Genomic DNA, 11,960 nt, shown 5'->3' on the forward strand with positions numbered 1-11,960 from the left:
TGATTTAGGCAAATCTTTATAGTAGCATTAAATTGGAAGTTTGTTTACTTAGCATTCAGGCAAGATTTAAATAAAATTTTTTTAACTTGATGAAGATGTTGATAAAATCAAATTATATCTATAGGCCCAAAGTATAAAGATGGCATTTTAAAAATTGTCTTCCAACACACTTAGCTAATCCATTTATTTTAAAAGTCGTTGGCTATATGCTGATATATGAACTCTATGTCTAACCTCCTATTGAACCTATTCAACTGGATGTCCCATAAGCATCTTAAATTCTACAGTCTTTTCTAACCTGCGGTTCCTCCAGTGTTTCCCCATCTCAGTTAATATCACCATCTATATAGTTGCTCCTTCGTCTGTGATCTCCTACAACTTTCATGCTAATGTCTGTTATAAAACACTTGTATATAGTAAATTGTTTTAATTATTTAGCTTTTCAATTAGACTGCAGGTCTTTGAGACCATGTAAATGTTTACTGAGACAAGCTCCGTAAATATTTGTTGTACTGAATTGAGCCATCTTTGGCTCCTCTTTCTTTCTCATCCCAACATCAAGTACTGCCAACTGTTGTTATGAATTATCTCTATAACTTGTCCCATCGTCTTCACGTCACTGTCTGTTTCCTGGTTTCAGATCCTCATTGTTCTTCTATTTCTCTTTGCTAACTATTTTCTCCAGACTGAGGTCTCCAGTTTCTTCTTCTGCTCTAGTTGGGTACATGTTGCCTTGTGGTCCGTGTATTGCTTTCCTCTTCCAGCTCCAGGAACTTCATGGCCTTATTGTATGATTGATTATTTATGTCTCATCAAACATGTCTTATCACACATTATTTTCTTATTAACTTCTTGCATAGAGTTTTAGAATGTTGTTCTTTAAGCTGAGTTGTAGCTTTTACCAACTCTGCTCGCTCTTTACATGACATCTATTTTTAGCTCACATGTCCAGATCTTGATTTCTCTTTTACTTTAGACTATTTACATATGGTACTTAAAAAACTTTTTATTATGCCAAATTTTAAACATATAAAAATTCAAAGAGAATACTATAGTGAGCTCCCTGTGCTCATTGCCCAGCTTCAACAATAATGCACTCACAGACAATCTTGTCTATACATGCATTCCCATTGTTTCTGTGTGCCATTGAGTAGAATTAGATTCTAGATGACTTGTATCAGCTTTAAATACGTGCACTTCTATGTTCATTGCAGATTATTTACAACAGCTAAGATTTGGAAGCAGCCCAAGTGCCCATCAGTAGATGAGTGGATAAAAAAGCTGTGGTACATTTACACCATGGAATACTACTCAGCCATAAAAAAGAAGGAAATCTTACCCTTTGTGACAGCATGGACATTTGAGCATATTTAACTCAAGAAGTGAGTGGAATGGGATACAGATCTTTGGGAAAATTCCATTTTAGGGGAATTTTGAAGGTTAATTTTTCTGAAGCAGGTGTTGTATGGAAGGATAATTGGGATAAAGGTCATTGAGGAATTGGAAGGTTCCTGAGACATTAACCTTGATGTTTCAGCAAGCTAGCATGAAAAATGCAGAGGACAGAAATCCAAATTTAACAATGAAAGAAGTCATGTATCTTATTCTTTTTGTACTAATCTGATCTTGTGTGCTCCATTGAAATTTTTAGTGAGAACTGATTCATCCTAACTTTGGCACTTCTCATTCCATAAAAGAATAGAATTATCTGCTGTCCTTTCAAATAGGCAATGACACCCCTTATCCACTCATAGTCAGCTATGTGTACTAATTGACTAGGCAGTAGCAGTGATGGGCTGCTGCAAGCCATCTGCCCTTGGTGTAGGGGGAACATCATGATACCTTAGCAAAAGTGCAGCATTCGGCATCAGTCAGACCTGGGTTCAAATCTTAGCACTGCTGCTTCCTAGTTTTGCAAAGTCAGTTCCTTCATTTGTAAAATGAGTACATAATGCTTTCCAATATGGTGCTGAGTGCGTAATACTCTGTCCTTTCTCCCTTGTCTTTTACGAAGGCGTCAGTAATGCAGGTGTGGGTAGAGAGGCCCATGGTTTATTTCATTCCCTGTTCTTTATCTGCAGTGTGCCACTGACACAACAGCGTTATTATCACTGTGCTATGGAAGAAATTCACATTTAATTTATATTTCATTTTTTATATATTTCATTTTATTTGGAGTTAGATTATAAAGGAATAAAAATAACGTGTTTGGTTTTTTTTGATAGAATGGTATTTGTAACAAGAGCTGGTAAGTAAGCTGCCTGCTTTCATGGTCAGGCTCCTTGAAGACACGAACAGATGCAGGAATCTCTGCTGCTCTGCTCCCGCAGAAGCAAACGGGGCCCTTCCTGGATGCAGAGAAAGCCAGCGCGCCTTTTGGAGGTCTTAGGGCTGGAAGCTAAAGCCAAGTTAGGGCTTGACGTCACTTTTCTTAGACCCCAACTATGGAGATTAAAAAACACACATACCTCATTTCAAGTCTTACCCAATAAAACCTATGCTAAAAGGCAGTTGACACCTTTTAGTATTGAATTATTTTCCAAAAAATCTTGTTGGAATCATTGATTCATCCACTGAGCATAATTCCTGAGCATCTATGGTGAGTCAGGCACTGCCCGGTTGCAGGGACATAAAAAACAAAGAGACGTTCTTGTGCTTAAGAGATTTCTAGATAAATAAAGAGAGACTAATGTGTGTAATAAAGAAGTTCAATCTTTTACTTTGGAATCAGTTTCTGATTTCCTGTGCATAATGAGAAAGAAGAGGATTTTATATATGTTAAAAAACATCAGAATATCCAAGAAGTATAGTAGGTGGCTGGGTAATTTCCTTCGTCTCAAAGATAGTCGGTGTATTTGGGAATGAATTATATATGATAACTTTTGATCTTGAGTCACCTTGGTATTTTTAGTACAAGTTAATAAATGTGTTCTGTGTCCTTACAGGTTGCTATTTATAAAAAGAGATATATGTATTCTGCATTCTAAAAAATACATATAAATCTTTTATCATGAATTTTTAAAATAATTTGTTTTTATCAGTGCACTGTTCAATGCGTCTCTGAGATTTACCTTATTATAACAGAGGCACTCTCAAATGCACACATTTCCACAGACACACCAAACCTTAAACCCCAAACAATAAATAAACCCACCTTAAGGTTGCCCATCTCGAATCATAAGGGCCACACTGACAATCCTATTTTCCCTTGTTAAATACAACTGTGGTATGTACTTAGTCCTTTGTCACTGTAGTCTTGTTAGAAATGCACATAAACTCCCATAGGGATGACATTCTTATTTCCCCAGGCTACTACAAATGCAAAGGATTATGATTTTATATGAACTCAAGGAAATTTAACAAAAGTAAAACCACCATCACAACATGCAATGTCCTTCTATTTTAAGGAAAAAACAAGAGGTTTTCTTTTGTACCAAATCTCTGCTCTCTGCTTTAGGACTCTTGGTCTTCAGGTAATATTGAACCAGACAAATTAGTTCAAATTTTGTTTCTTATCTTAGACTCAAATGTGGTCTCCTTTTGTGGCAGTGAACTGGTGGAGTTAACAGATAAATTATAGTATGCCCAGCCCTAGCTGGTTTGGCTCAGTGGATAGAGCATCAGCCTGTGGACCAAAGGGTCCCAGGTTGGATTCTGGTTTCAGGCTCCTCCCTGGCCTGGGCCCTGGTAGGGGCTTGTGCAAGAGGCAACCAATTGATGTGTTTCTCTCACATCGATGTTTCTCTCTGTCTTTCCCTTTCTCTTCCACTCTCCCTAAAAATCAATGAAAAAATATCATTGGATGAGAATTAACAAAAACAAATTATAGTATGCCCAGTTAAATTTGGATTTCAGATAAAGAAAGAATATATTTTTAGTATATCTCAAGTATTGTATGGGACATACTTATACTAACAAATTATTTCTTATCCAAAATTCAAATTTAATTGGCATTCAGTATTTTTATTTGCTAAATAGGGCAACCCTAGTTGTTGGGCTTAAATAATCAGGTAAAATAGTCTGGGAATGAACACTCCTCCCTTCCTCCCCCAACCCCCCAAGCTTGTCTTTCACCACAGTCTGAGCTGGATTATGTGGCCACTTTCTGTTGTTTGGCTCAACGTAGGACTGGGGGTTCCATTTCACCCCCAACAGGTCACAATAGAAACAAAGTCTTCTTCCCCAAGTCCAATATTTGGCTTTTATTAAATATTTCACCACTACTGATTTTACATGCTCAGAGTTCCTTTTATTGCATTTTGATGTTTGATTCTGTCTTCTTCATAGGAATTGAATCCTCTCACACAAAGATTAAATTTGAAACTTGTTATAAGGAATCCCCCCTTTACATCTGGGTACCCAGGGCCACCAGCAATGGTATTGTTCTCCTATGTTACTCCCATTGTAATGAGTTTACAATCCTGAATCTTTAGATCTACTGCAAGTTTAATTGAAAGAAGCATTTCAACACTAAGATCTATTATCCAATGAATTGAAGGGGGAAAAGAGAATAACATTGATGTATGTCTAGGACCCAAAACACACCAGATGAACAAATATATTGTCTCATAATTTATTTTGAAAAGGGTCTTGTGGTACAAAATGTTGAATAATGAAAAGTGGTTGATCAGTACCTATGACTAGGGCTGACATCTTTAGAGAACTATTCCCTTTTCTAAATAAAGATCCACATCACAGTGGCCAGACTTTAATCATATGGAGAAACAGAAGTGATAGGGTGAGCACACCCCAATCCTGGGCAAGCATCTGAGTAGGAGAATTATCATTATCAAAGACCTACACACTCATCACATGAGGGCAATATGTGTTTTGAAGATAACAGGTTGAGCAGGGGAGTGGCTCTGTGGCGATGACTTCTTTTCCCTTTATGAAACTCATGTAATTCTCTTGAGGAGTCACGTGGCTGTAGTAAATTGACCCTGATGTTGACTAGTAAGTAAACTTAATTAAGTTGTAAACAGAATGTCTACCGTTGATGCACTTGTTTAGCATATGAGAATGTTTTGCCCAGCAGAAACTTCTCTTGGTCTACATTACCCAGGAAGGGGTCCTTCCAGACTTTTCAGACTGTAGGGTTCTCTATGTAGCAAATCAACATCTGTCATTGATTGATTTGGGGTCTTTCCTCTGCCTTTTGTTGACAGTTTTTTTTAATTCTTTATTAGTTAAGGTATTACAAATGTGTCCTCATCCCCCCCCCCATTAAACCCCCATTTTGTTGACAGTTTTAGCAAGCAGTGAAATGACCAAAAAACAAGGGATCAAATTTGACTCAGACTAATGAAGGTTCTACACTCACCTGAAACCTTTGGAGCTTTGGATTTGGTTTGTGAAGCAGTTGTATTTATGATTCTAGTTCAATTGAGCTCTTACTTAGAACATATTCACTTAATACAGATTATTGAAATGCAAGTACATTTTAGAAACAGCTACGTACCATATTCATTAAGCTGTAAATGTCTTCCATTTGCTGTTGGCTTATGCAAGTGCCAGGAAAGGCATGCTCTTTCCCCAGTGGTTCCTAGGATGCAGAAGCCCCATCATTTGACTGATTCTGTATTTCAAATGCCATCAAGCTGAAATTTGACAAAACAATTTATATTCTAGATATGTTTTTTTTTAAATTCTCTCTTTTAACAAAATAAATGAACAAACAAAATAAAAACAGACTCATAGATATAGAGAACAAACTGAGAGTTGCCAGGGGGTTAGGGGGCTGGGTGAGAGAGGTGAAGGGATTACGAAGTACAAATTGGCAGTCACAAAATAGTCATGGGATATAAAGTACAGCATAGGGAATATAGTCAATAATATTGTAATAACTTTTCATGGTGCCAGATGTGTGCAAAAATTATCGGGGGATCACTTTGTAAGTTATATAATGGTCTGACCACTATGCTGTATATTTGAAATTAATATAAAACAATATTGAACGTCAACTGTAATTGAAAAATAAACATATTTAAAAATATCTTTTATGTGCTTGGGAATATTACCTAATGTGATACTTGTGAATATGAAAATAAATTTTTTGACAAGCAGGTAAAAATCGAGTCCTTTTAGGGGGATTGCCTTTAGCAGTGCAGTCCTGGAAAAGTAAACCCAGGAATGGGAATGTAGCACAAGTCCCAGCCCCTTCCTCCAGCCATTGTGGTCCTGAAGTCTGAAGGAAGGATAGGGCTTTAGAGAAGGGCATTGAGAGAGAGAGGGGGGGGAGGGGAACCCAGGAGGCCACCAGGAGCTGCAGCTGCCCTGTGGTGACTGCCTTCAATGGCCTGTGGCTTGAGAAGAAGACTTCAAATGATCATGTTCCTGTGCGAGAACTTCGGGAAACCATAGGTGCATTTTGAAGGAGGCTGAGCTCATCACAGTCAAACACTGTTGCTTGAACCTTTATTGTCTCCCTGGGCTGAAGAGGCTGGTGAGCTCTGGGTCAGTTGCGTTATCCATAAATAGCCCCAGCCATGCTCTGGGGGGATCCGAGCTGTCCTGTGTACTGATAATTGGCACATGTAAGACAAACAGCAGGACAGGTGAGAACATTTTTGCAATGAATATTGCTCATCCCAGGAGTTTGCAGCCTCTACTTTTAGTTATTTCCAAATTTGCCTAAGCATAAGAACCATCTGAGACATTTGTTAAAATACAAATTCCAAGGCCCTTGTTTGGAGGTTCTGCAAGTTTTGGGTTAATGTGAAATGCCCTGGTTGGCTGGATTTTATCTGAATTTGATCTCTTGGATTTGATGAGCAAGTATATCATGGTAGCCTACTCATTATTTATCTTAATTTCACAGGCATTAATACAGTTTCCCTTTTAGACTTTATTGGGTAGGGAGTCTTAACTTTTTAAGTCTTCTTTTTTATGAAAACTGCTTCATCCACATGATTATTTTAGTTGCCTTTCATCTAACTTTCTGGCCATATATAGATATTGAGTGTGAGGACCAAAACTTCATGCACCTTCCCAGACATGGGCAAATCATTGAGCCCAGGAAGGTAGTACCAAGTATTTACCTCTTGACCTTCATCACTTCCAGACTCCATTTCTCTGGCTCACCACATAGGTATAGAGTTGAGTTCCAGCCTAACATAACTTTGGGTCTTATATATCTTCTCTCTGTAATAATAAGGTTATATTGAATCAGGCATAAAGAACTCCTTTAACTTTACCTGGAAAATATAATTGAATAGTAACAATCTGTAGGCTAATTTGTAGTGCTTTCTGTAATGACAAAGAAAGAGCCTACCAGTATTGAGTTGATTTTTTTTATTTTATTTTCTAGGACTGGGACTATAGCTGTTGACCAACATGGAAAGGATTTAGCTAAAAAGCAGTTCCATTAAAAATTGTCCCAATTGCTCAGTGTAAGTATACTGGTCTGAATCAATGCCTTGGACAAGTGTTAGGTTATGACATCAGTTTGTTTAAGGGCAAGCTTAGAGAAAACATCTTCGATAGCATCATCATTGGTAAAGTTTATTTGGATGATTAATCAAAATACTGTGTCAGTAAATACAGCCCTAGACTAGAGCTTATAATCACAGGGAAGGAGCTTACAAGGTGGTCACCATTTGTTCTTCTGTTTCCTTAAGCAGCTATCTTGATATCCAAGATGTCCTGTTTATACACTGTCATTTACGAGGCCAGGGAGCAAAATGAGCCATGTGATGGATCACCCTCAGTAGGCTGGCTCCGCCTGTCATTCTTGGTGGCTCTAATTAAAAGACGACTAAGTCAGGGGTCTCAGGCAGGGATGACAATAGGGCAGCAGTCCCCAAAATAGCAGCAGAGGAAAATGGATGTCTTTGACTGATTGCATGATGTCTGAATTAATGGCCAGGAAATGAGCGATTATTGCACACTTAAAGCTAGGCTGTTTTATAAAGCTTGTGGTGTGCTCGAAGCCATATACTTGAACTTGGGGACATTTAAGAAAGGAATTTGTTCAGTTATTGCTTGGCTGGGTATAATGCATATTCAAGCAGTGCTTAAACTAAGGGGAAAAACACTTTCCGTTACTGCTGTTTTAGTATTGATGTTTCTAAAATAAGCATGATCTTACGAAACCTATTTTGTAGACACATGTAGTCTCTAGCCAGTTGTTGACTTACAGAAACAGCTTTTATGCCATTGCCTCAGTTCCTGATTTATAGTAATATTAGCTGGCATTTGAAAGTAAAGCTTTTTTACTGTGAAAGCAAAGCGTCTAACATCTTTCTTCATCCTTCTCCTTCTTTTTAAAAAATACATTCTCACAGCACTTCCATTTGGCAAGCCAGTGATAAGCATCCTTATTTTTCTGATTGGTTCAGTCGGGGTAAAGCATCACACGAAAGAGGCCAAGGTCTAGCGTTTGATTCCCCCTTGGAGGTGAGCTCTCCCAGGTGCACTCCTAACCCCAGTCACCATCTTGTAATGGTGTCCATTCATCATGGGTGGAAACAGGAGAAAGGGTGAGGGTGGATCATAGCAAATCCATCACCACATCACCACTCCCGGAAACCCAACTGCTCAAGCTGGCTCCCAGGCTCGGGGGCTGGGAGGGTCAGGGGAGCCATGTTTTGCAAACGGCAGTACAGCATGCAAATGGGGAAATTGAGGTGCACGCAGATACATTATATTGCTGATTTTTAAATATTTGGTCATTTTAATAAACTTCAAATCTAACTTATTTTCTCCTACTTTTCAATCAGTCTGAATTATTTTAGACATAACCCTAAAATTTTTTAAAACTATCTAGTCTGTGTCATCTATGGGCACCTAATTATTTCTTAAATGGTCTTTTATTCTAAAAATAACCACCTCAAATTTAATAGTTGGAAAACAGATGTCAAATGAAACCTTGTTCACATATATCTTCTCACAGAGAATGGCCTACCTTAGAAGAACCTTTAGGGGATAAAGGAGAAAAAACACAAAACAAAGCCGGAACATAACACTAACTTCAAAAGGCAGATGCTTTTGGCTGGGGTAGGAGACGTTATATTTGGCCTGGTTTTGTTTTTGCAGGGCAGTTATTCTTAGAGTGGCTGACCTTCTATTGTGGATTTCTTTTATCTTGACTAATATTGGCTGCTTTGCTCCCCTCCCCCCCGCCCCCATTTATTTTTCCCTCCATCTGGTGGAGGTTCCCAGAAGCCCTGCTGCTCTCAGTCTTGCAGACTGTGCTGACGGCGCTCTCAAGGGGCCTTGGTGGCTGAGGTCCCCTCCAAACATCTCATGCCTATCACGCCCACAGTCAAGTTCAATGTAAAGGCTCATCGAGATGAGAAAAGTCTGGGCCATATCCTTATTTTATTCTGTCTAATGTGATCCTTTCCTCACAGTAGGCCTTTATGAACATTCACTGAGTTGAATGGGAAAAGAGGCCAAGGTCTTAATGCTATTTATATGCTTCTCTGATGACAGTGATTTGGCTCATTTTCCAATGTGCTCCATCCACAGAGTCCTCTTATCAGTTCAGACAGACTTTAACCTCTACTTCTGGCTTATTTCCTATTTATGAATGGCCTCCAGGCCTGGAATCACCTCTCTCCACATTGGCTACCAGCATTATCCATCCCCAAGCATGTCTGGCCAGGGAGAACCAGATTCTCACTCTACAGATCTTGAACCCACACCCTCCTTCCCTGACTCCCCTGTTCTAGCTTCTGCTCCTCTGCTTGCCTGGAAAGGTAGATTCTGGGCTTAGCCCAAGCCCTTTCCCCACCCACACTCTCTATTACTTCGATAATGAAAACAGATTATTAATTATCGCAGGATTAGAAAGGTAGAGAGTAGGCTCAAGGAGGTTGCAGAGAGTCATAATTAGGAGCACAGACTCTGGAGCCAGACTGCTTGGATCAAATTCATCATCTTGTAGCTGTGTGATCTTAGACAAGTTACTTAACCTCTCTGGCCTCCATCTTTTCATGTTTCAATGTGAATAATAGTATCTACCTCACAGGTTAATATTTGTAAAGCACTTAGAACAGAGCTGGCAAAGAGTAAGTGCTATGTTAGTGTTTCTCAAATAATGAGAAATTTTCCTCTTCGCTCTTCCCTCTAACTACCTTGCTATTTCCTATAGCATTGTTATTCTGGGGGATGAGGTTATGAGTTTGGAGGCCAGGAACCAGGCATCACCTACCTGCGGTCCCAGCCCCTGGCAAAGTTGTAACTTCAGGGTTAGTATATTTTCTCTGAATGAGCCCATGTGAAGCCTTGGCCCTGATGTATGACCATGAACTTCAGGTCTGAGACTGCTGACTGTGCAGCTGTCAGGTGTATGTGGGGTGAGTGTGTGTGTGGCCTGTGAGCTGTGGAGAGTATGGTTTAAACCAGAATACCTCTGGGCTAAAACTTGTTTTGTAATCAAGGCACTCAGATATATTTTTAGAATGAAAGAAAGCAACTCAAGAGAACTAGAGAGAAACCCTGGAAAAGAATGTGTGTAAAAAATGAAGAATCAAGAAATAATGGGAAAATATTGCTTTATGGAGAGAATCTAGAGACTTTAATTATTTTTTCAGTATTAACATGTACCACTATATCTATGACCTAAATATGTCCCTAATCTTGACTAATAAGCTTAAAGCGGTGCTCAAGGGCATGCGTGTCAAGGGAAAGGGAAGGACCAGCATTATCAAAATTGCTTGGACTTTTTTGGAACTTCCAATTAAATCTACTTTCACAAGTGTCAACAATAATATATATATATATACACACACACACACACTTTCCTAATCCATTTTACTGTTGCCTTCCTTTTTGTTAATAATTATATGAGATGTTTGAGGGAACTGCTGTGTGAATGTTTTAAAAACATTTGAAATTGTCTAAATATTTAAATATAATTTCTGAATTCTGAAAGATAAAGGTGATTCTCTAATACCCACAGGTCTTGGGCCCTACCTTTATTTATTACTGTAACCCTAGGACCTATTTAATGCCTTACTTCTTAGGAGATATTTAATAAATATTCATTGCACGTAATGGATGAATATATAGGCAATGTGCCATCTGAATTATCATGAGCTAAGCAGGATTCTGGGTTAATAGATTTTTTTGTCTCCATTGGGTTTCTGGTATGTAGAAATGAGTTAATAATTTTTGGTTCATGACATATTCTTATCAATGGTCCTGTTTTTATTGTTTACTTTTTCATAAATATAATTTTGTGAATAAGTACCCATGAACCCACCATCCAACACAAAAGCTCAGTCTTAACAATAACCTACATCTAACTTATTGTTCCCCCCATCCAATCTCCCTCCTCCTCGACCCAAGGAGTCGAGGAACCTTCAGTCCACAGGAGCAGAATCCATAATCCTGTGATAAGTAATCATCTAAAACATATCTCCTGGGATAGGGGTAATGCAGAAAAAAAACATTCTCATATTTCAAATAACTGGCCCAGGAACTTTTGAAAGAATCCATTGGCAGCTTAGAGATAGTATATATTTTATTCAGGCCAGTGGAGTGTCTAGTCTGGTCCATTCATCTTGGCATAGAGGACTTGGCAGGCCTGTGATGAAGTGGGTAGGATGGGAGGAATTTCTTTACCTTTTGATATTAAATGCTTAACAAGAACATGATAATCTACTTTTTAAAGTACAGAATTAAGGCACTTTGTAATAGAATATCAGAATTGATGTTCATCTTTAGGTAAGAGTTTTCCATGAAGAAGAAATGTCTCATTGACTATGTAATAAAGACCTGTTCTCCACCCTTCAACTGCTTTCAGCTCTTTTGGCTCATTTGTTTGTTTGTTATTTGGTATGACTTCCACAACTTCTAAATAAGAGTGTGTGGCGCTCTCCTGAGTGGTCAGTTTTACTCACCACCTTTGACTGCGACTCTGACAGAGAGGACTTAGCTCTCTTACACCACCCTGAGTCTTGCCCCACTAATTTTGGTTAAATTAGTATTTTGGAGTTTATAAAACTACTAGAGGC

At 38.6% G+C, this 11,960-nt stretch overlaps 1 long non-coding RNA gene across 2 annotated transcripts in view; it reads left to right on the plus strand.

The window, feature by feature from the left end:
- Positions 1-1,283: 1,283 nt before the first annotated feature.
- LOC106727478 overlaps positions 1,284-11,960 on the plus strand; it is a 37,320-nt gene continuing 26,643 nt past the window's right edge. The window contains exons 1-3 of one of the 2 annotated variants that reach the window (XR_001363692.1): positions 1,284-1,382; positions 7,307-7,388; positions 8,283-8,394. This is a non-coding gene — a long non-coding RNA (uncharacterized LOC106727478). The remainder of the gene's footprint in view (positions 1,383-7,306; positions 7,389-8,282; positions 8,395-11,960) is intronic. The other variant, XR_001363694.1, reaches the window with a different exon arrangement.

This window comes from Myotis brandtii, unplaced genomic scaffold, assembly GCF_000412655.1.
Source record: "Myotis brandtii unplaced genomic scaffold, ASM41265v1 scaffold112, whole genome shotgun sequence".
Lineage (NCBI taxonomy): Eukaryota > Metazoa > Chordata > Mammalia > Chiroptera > Vespertilionidae > Myotis > Myotis brandtii.